General features: G+C 38.3%; 1 pseudogene; it reads right to left on the bottom strand.

Annotated features, from left to right (window-relative positions):
* Nucleotides 1–582: 582 nt before the first annotated feature.
* Nucleotides 583–942, bottom strand: LOC114022823 (annotated as a pseudogene).
* Between the last annotated feature and the right edge of the window lie 6,783 nt (nucleotides 943–7,725).

The following is a 7,725-nucleotide window of genomic DNA, read 5'->3' as shown; positions in this document are numbered from 1 at the left end:
TTTAAAAAGTAGAGTCTTAAAAACACACTGGCCAAATATATTTGAACAGATGACTTTTTCATTCAATAAATTTTCCCATAGCAAGCCAGTGGAGAGATATGGAAGCCAATGACAGCATGATTTTGGACTATAAACTAACTTGTAAATTGTTTGAGAAAGTACAGTGGATAAGTCATATCACCTCATAAAATAGAGAGGATCACTTGAGGGTAAAACCAGTATGAAGAAAGCTTGTTAAGAGATCCAACTAGTGGGGCAGCTAGGTGGCACAATGGAGAGAGCACCGACCCTGGAGTGAGGAGGACCTGAGTTCAAATCGGGTCTCAGCCCAGACACTTGACACTTACTAGCTTTGTGACCCTGGGCAAGTCATTTAACCCCAATTGCCTCACCAAAAAAAAAAAAAGGAGAGATCCAAGTAGACTAAGTCATCCCAAGAGCATTTAACGATGAAAATGGGAGGAATATAACAAATAGAAGAAAAATAGAAAAGATCTGCAAAGATTATTGTAACAAACTGTTTTCACTATTTTTTTTAATAGTTGCAATCAATTTATTAGAAGAGATGATTGGCTAGGCATCTGCAATGGTGACTTCAACTTCTACACCTGGTTCAATGCTGATAGAAGTGATGTTTAACAATTTCGGAAGGACTGTGCAAATCAATAAGGCGTTTGTGGATTCTCATCTGGAACCGATCCCAAGTCTTTGAACCTTCACCGCAAGGAGTTTTTCTAGATGTGATTCGAAGTATCTTAGTGGGCATTCGAACGGGTCCCGTCACTTTCAAGTTCTTTTCTTTGGCTCCTCTAATTAGGTCAGCACACATTTTCTCGAGGGACTTCACGTTGCGACTGGTGAGGGTGATCCGGATCCGGTGAATGGCCACTTCAGGCTCCACGAGGGTCTTGCCAGTGTCTTTGAATGTCATGGCAGTGGAGCAGCTTCCTGACAAACTCATTCCTCCGTGAGAGCGAACAGCGGTGAGTCAGGAGGACGAGAGGCAGCGACTGCCGGCTCCACGTGGCTGCAGCGGCGATACCTTCACGAAAGAGCTGTTTTCACTATTAAATAGAGTAGTAACAACACCCTTGGACTCTAACTCCACAGTACCAGATGAACTTGTAGAGGATATAAAAATGGCACAAAAGAGAAATGCAGCCAGATTGGGCCAACTCTACACAGAGGAGATCAATACCGGGGGTGACATAATTAGGAGAGAATGTTAGGGGAATTGAATTATTACATACCTGAACAAATGGAAAATAATAATGGAAAATAAAAAATTCTCAGAATTTATACCGTCAAAATATGGAAAAAGGTTACTCAGAGAACACCGACAACTATGGACCTATATGTCAATTTTCCTACCTATGTAAAATATTCGTGAAATTCTTCTACATACACATCAAGGACATCTTTGATGGAGGCATTAGTAAGACAAGCTTGTACAAGTGATATTCTACAATGGACCACATATTAACCATTAGTTGATGGAAAGACGCTGAAAATATGGACCACCTCTTCCTGTGCCTATTTTTAGCTGATTATAAAAATTTTATTTTCTAAAGCAAAATATCACTTGAACGTCTCTCTTCCAACAAGGTATCTTCCACATAACAATAAAAAATGATTCAAGATTCCCTGAAAGATTTAGTAGCAGAAATAACATTTTCTCCCAAACCCATAAATATCAGACACTGTATGAAACAGGAAAATACATACTTGCTAAAAATGTCTACTGCAATAATGGGGGGATTCAGGACAGATTCCAGATTGAAGAGGCATTATTTTTTGCTTTTTGGTGGGGCAATCGGGGTTAAGTGACTTGCCCAGGGTCACACAGCTAGTAAATGAAGAGGCATTTCTTGTGATTGGTGAGGTCTTCTGGATATTCCTATTTGCAGATGACGTTGCGCATGTTTCATCAAGCCTAGAACTTTTAAAATACTCCTATGAGATGTCTGTAAAATCACTCAAAAAAAATTGGCCTGGCTACTCACACAGGAAAGAACAAATTGATGAAAGATATTGATTGTCCAGATTATGATAAACAATTGTGCACAAACTGTAGACTTTGTCCATCAGGACTGCTACTTACCTAGTTGACCCTGAACAGGTAATTCCTCTCTCTAGAGCACAAATTCCTCATCTGCAAAGTGAAGGTATTGGACTGGATGAACTTGAATGTCCTATTCAGCTCTAAGTCTAATGTATGATCTTAGGATAGTCCCTTCTGATTCTAATGGATGAAAAATGTGCCAGATGATGGGATGGACGGATTGGAATCTGTGCCATCTGAGGAAGAACCTTCAGGGATAAGATTGTGGGTTTACTGAACCATTGAAATGATGACTTTTTTCTTAGAGAGATACGTGATTGCAGTTTAATGACTTGTCTAGGGTCACACAGTTAGATTTACAGATTCTTTTTTTCATTTTGTTGTGATTCTTACCCTTATCTTCTGATTAAATCCTCCAGAGATAAGATTTGGATATTTAATGAAACTTAGATAGTATAAATATTATCATTTCTATTTTACTGGTGAAGCGAGGCTGAGAAGCGTTAAGTGTTTTGCTCATGGTCACCTGCTAGTTAAGTGACAGAGCTCAAATCGAACCCAAGTATTCTGACTCGAAGTTCATTACTTTTCCATTAATGCACTGGAGGCTTTACATTTATTAACAAACACTCTTGTCAAACACTGTTTTCCCTTCTATGGTGCTCAGAGATCCTACGCTCCAAATGAAGATATCCCTAAATGTGCTCTATGGAATTGTAATCACTCTTTCCCTCTTTCTACTCTCCCACAACCCCAACAGCAGGTTATAGGGGGAAAATCTTCCTATGGAAAGGCAAAGCCTACTGATATTTTCCTCTCAGTTCTACTGTGTCCTAATATTCTGTTAGGCTCTCCTCTTTGGGTCCTATCCCCTTTTCCTCTTTTCTTTGGAAAAAGGAGGGTATGACCTTGATTCTCTACATACCTCAAAAGGAAAATTGTCAAACCCTTGCAAGATCCTCATTTGCTGAAAGCACTGGGCATTTGCTTTTTCCTTGCCTCCTATTGGGCTGGCGGATCTGTATAGGATAATGTTCTGGTCATCTGAGATTTCTCTTAGCACTTCCCAGAACTTTTCCCAGGTTTTATCTTCTGTCTGTCTCTTGGGGGCTAAATAGTAAAAAGGAACCCTCTAACACCTTTCCCTGGTCCCCCTTTTTTTGGCCAAGTTCTTTTCACTCAAGGTAGAGGTCTGAAACTAAAGATCCTGTCCCCTAATATTTTTTTCCTTGTCCATAGATATTAAGTCTTTCTTACACCTTTCACTAAAATAACAGCAATAGATTTCAATGTGAATCCTATAAGATACAAAAGGTCATCTCATAGAAGGGATATTAGCAAGATTATGCAGTTTAGAACTTTTATAGCAGGTAAATGTATTCTAAATGCTACCCCAGAAATGGATACATTCTTCAAAATGATAAATCTATCAGTGGAGAAGCAAGACTTTCCTAATGATGTGTGAGTTCTATTTCTCAGGTTCTGAATGATTAGTTTATATTTCAAAATGTTGGTTAAATTCATCATTTTGGGTCATCACCTCTGTTTATAGCTATAATAAGGACTTGGCTTTCGCCTTAGGAAAATTTCTGCTTTAAAATATACTGTGGTTCAATGTTACACGTGTAGTAACATACAGATTTCCAGGCTGTGTATGAAACTACTTTTATATCGGTATATACTGGTATATCATGGATTAAGTTAGCTTGGAAAAAGCATTATCATTCTTTGGCAAGGTAAAAGCAAGAGTGAACTTTGGAAGAAAGAATCAGATTTGTGATCTTTGACACAGAATGAGCAAGATAAAAATGATAGTGAATCACAGAACCTCAGAGTGAGGAGGAAGTTCAGAGGTCACCTAGTCCAATCTGTATCCAAACAGGAATTCCTTCTTGTTGCCCTTGTAGCAACATCGTAGATCAGAAGATCTAGGGTAGAAAAAGGGACAATTATGGTTTTGAATTCGGAATTCATTGGCCCTTCAAACTTGATATTAGGGAAATTTTTATAGTTTATTAAGTTTGCATTGATATGTATTCTTATTCCTGGATAGAGCAGGATATATTTCAGCCCTTAACTTGATTCTGGTGAAGGGCTACCAAAAGACATAGTTTCATAATGGATTGAGAACTAGACTTAGAGACCAGAAAATCTGAATTCATGTCTTTCCTTAGACATTTACTGTTTGGGTATACCTCTACCTGTGTAATAGCTAGTAATAAAGCTTTCAGGCTTGGAAAGCACTTTACAAATATGACCTCATGTTATATTTACCACTGATAGATTGGTGCTATTATCTCAATTTTACAGATGAGGAAATCAAGGCAGACTGTAGTTTAATGACTTGCCTAAGGTTACACAGTTAGATGGCTAGACTATCAGATTGAATGTGATAAAATTAAATGTAAAATATCAAACCTGTGCTAAAAAAATGTCAAATTTACAAGGTTAAGATGAATGTCTGAAAAAGATCTGTGGATTTTAGTTGACTTTAAACTCAAAACGAGTCAATACTTTGATGTGGCAGCCATAAAAGCTATTGTAATCTTGGATTATATCAAAAGTATAGCTTCCAATAATAAGGAGGTCATAATTCCCTCATATTAAGCCCTGGTCAGATTATTATTTTCTTATGGTTTCTTCTCAGTTGATCATTTTCCATAAAATATCTATCTAACCATTGAGGTGATATCAGATGATATACACAATGGACCATCAAGTAGTTTCTCACAATCATCCTGTGTTCATAAAAAGTATGCCTTACTACAAATTCCTAAAATTATTGCCTTGGACACTAAGCCATTTTTGGACATTAAACAATCTTTGAGTAGATGCAGGGAACAGCTACATTCAAAGTTTAGAATCTCTTTTGCTGCTCAGTACTTAAGCTACTTACTCACAACTTTGTGGATAAATCCCAAGTAATTTAATTATCTCATCTCAAATTAAAGTATATTAGGACTTACTTTTAAGCATGTCATTGGCAAATAATAGAAAGAAGTGTTTTACTTTTCAGACTGAGCAACTGCTCCCAATAGGGTCCATTGCCAGAGCAGCCCCCAATTTTCATCATGGGATACAGATATCATACCTCCCCCTGCCAAGAACTGAAGGAATCTCCCTGACTCTAGGATACTGTTGATACTTTTACCTACAATATTTTGTAAGTGGTAGGAAGAGTGATTTTAATAGTAAAACATGTTGACAAAAATACCTCGTTCCAAACATCATATACTACAGACGCACAAGTGTAAGGTTAGGTTTAAGAAGGACATTTATAAGCTAAACGGTATCCAGAGGAAGGCAGCCAGAATGTGAAGAGGACCAAGTTCATGCCATATGAAGGTTGGATGAAGGAAATGAGGATGTTTAGCCTGGAAAAAGCTCTTCAAGAGTTTGAAGAGCTATTGTGGGAAAGATGAATTAGATTTGCCCTGTTTGGCTCCAGAGTGGCAATGAAAAGAAGTTGTAGAGAAGAAAATTCAGACTCAATGTCAAGAAATATTTCTTAACAATTAGTTAAATGGTCTGCCTCGTCAGATAGTGGGTTCTCTACCAATAAAGGCCTTTAAACAGTTGATGGATGACCACAATTTGGGTACATCATAGATGGAACTTTTAGGCAGCCATGGGTTGGAATACATGGTCACTGAAGTCCCTAGCAACTATGAGATTCTTGGAGTCTAGGATTAAAGAAGGAGGTGTGATTTCAAGTAACCTGTATTTAAAGCTTTTTTCCCTTTCATGTGCCTGTTCAAAAGCTTTTGGGGTCACTGTAGGGATATCTTGAGGATGACCTTTTAAGGGCAAAAACAATGGAGAGTAAACCTTTGTACGTGGCAAATAGGTAGGTATGATGTGTGTAGTGTTTGAGGAGAGGTTAAAGTCATAGGGGAAAGCCACTTGACCATGATTTTTAAGAGAGTCTCTCAGAAGGATATATGGTTGGAACAGTCAGCATGGACTACTGATAGATTAGAGACTGATCTAGAAGCAGGTGAGGGACTCAAAAGGGAGTAGATAGTACCTCCACTCCACAAAAGATTTGCTCATAGTCCATAAGGGATTTTGAGAGCTAAATCAGAAGCAAGGAAATATGACAGGGGATCTATAAGAGAAAATTTATAGGAAATAGAAAGAGTGAAGCATCAGGGCCCCTACAATAGGGAGGGAGAACAGTAGACTCAGGAAAGTAATTTTATGTGAATTCAAATAGGAGAGAGGTAGCATTATCTGGATGTATTGTCAAATGCTCTGGTTAAGGCAAATGCTTTGCTCAATGGGGTATTCCCACTTTTAACACTTATCTTCTATGGTCTGGTTATGTTCAAGAGAATATAAAGTTGAGAACTTTGATGTGGTCATAACAAGGGATCTCTGTCTCAGAACCAAAAATAAGATAAAAATGTTGGGGAGAAGAGCATTCTAGACACAGGGCTGGTCCACATAAGACACCTGACTTGGCAAAGAATTACAGAATTGTAGAATATCAGCATTGGAAATGTCCTCAAAGGATTTCCTGTCTAATGATATGCTCCTAACAAATGGTTATATAACCTTTGGCTGAAGACCTCCAGAGATTAAAAACCTACTGCTTCCTGAGGCAGTTTATTCCCTATTTGGATAACTCTAATTTTTATGTAAAGTATATTCTTACGTTAAGTCTAAATCTCATTTTCTTAGTTTAGACCTCTAGGGCCAGAAGGAACAAGCCTGATTCTTCTTCCATAGAAGGGTCCTTCAAATACTGGGAGACATATAGCTCTTATAAGGCTTCTCTTCTTCAGGCTAAACATTCCCATTTTCTTCAATCAACCTTCACTGTGCTTCAGCTCTCTAACCCAGTCAGCTATCTACCCAGACCCCATTCTCTTCTGCCTACCTGTTCTCCTCCTGAACTTGCATCCTTCATCCTGAGACTTGGAATTCCATACCTGGGTCTTTCTGTATTCACAGCCCTGAGCAAGTTAATCCATTTATCTTTGGAGCTTCTGCCCCAGGTTGACTGTGTGTATGAAAACTAGGCCACTTAAGCCATTATATCTACTGGCTATCCTTATACAACAGACCATACTACAGTTTTACATCCTATCCAGACATTAAGGCATCTATCCACCCATAATCCCACCTCCCACCTCCACTTCCCAAGAACAAATCTCCTTGGTCACCTCTGCCCTATGTGTGTTGGCTTCCCCTATCATATCATAAACTTGCTGAAGTCAGGGACTGCCTGTTTTACAGTATTTGTGTCCCCAGGATTCAGCACAATGCCTAGCAAATAGCAAGTGCTTAACAAACATTTTTAAATTCATTCATACAACATGATATTGACACCCTTTACAATTCTAATTATGTTTTTCCAGATACTTCCCTGATTCTTCCTCAACATTCTTCCTAAAATGTGGCACTCAGAATGGAATATATCGCACTGCAGATGTGGTATGACAAGGGCAGAGAGCAAAGGTCTACCACCTCCCTCTCCTGGGTACTATATTCTTTTCTAAATGCAAGCTAAGATTGCATTAACTTTTTGCTTAAGAGCTTTTGGCTAATAGCTTTTGGGAAGGAGAGTCAAACTTATCTCTGTCAGTAGGGTAGGATTCACTTTTGACCTGAAAAATAAGGATGGGATAGAGTTAAGAAGAAAAATATCTTTATGCATA

Source organism: Vombatus ursinus, unplaced genomic scaffold (genome assembly GCF_900497805.2).
Source record: "Vombatus ursinus unplaced genomic scaffold, bare-nosed wombat genome assembly UNPS02014813.1, whole genome shotgun sequence".
NCBI classification, from domain to species: domain Eukaryota; kingdom Metazoa; phylum Chordata; class Mammalia; order Diprotodontia; family Vombatidae; genus Vombatus; species Vombatus ursinus.
The sequence above is the reverse complement of the archived record's forward strand: the minus strand, read 5'-3'. Positions and strand labels throughout refer to the sequence as shown.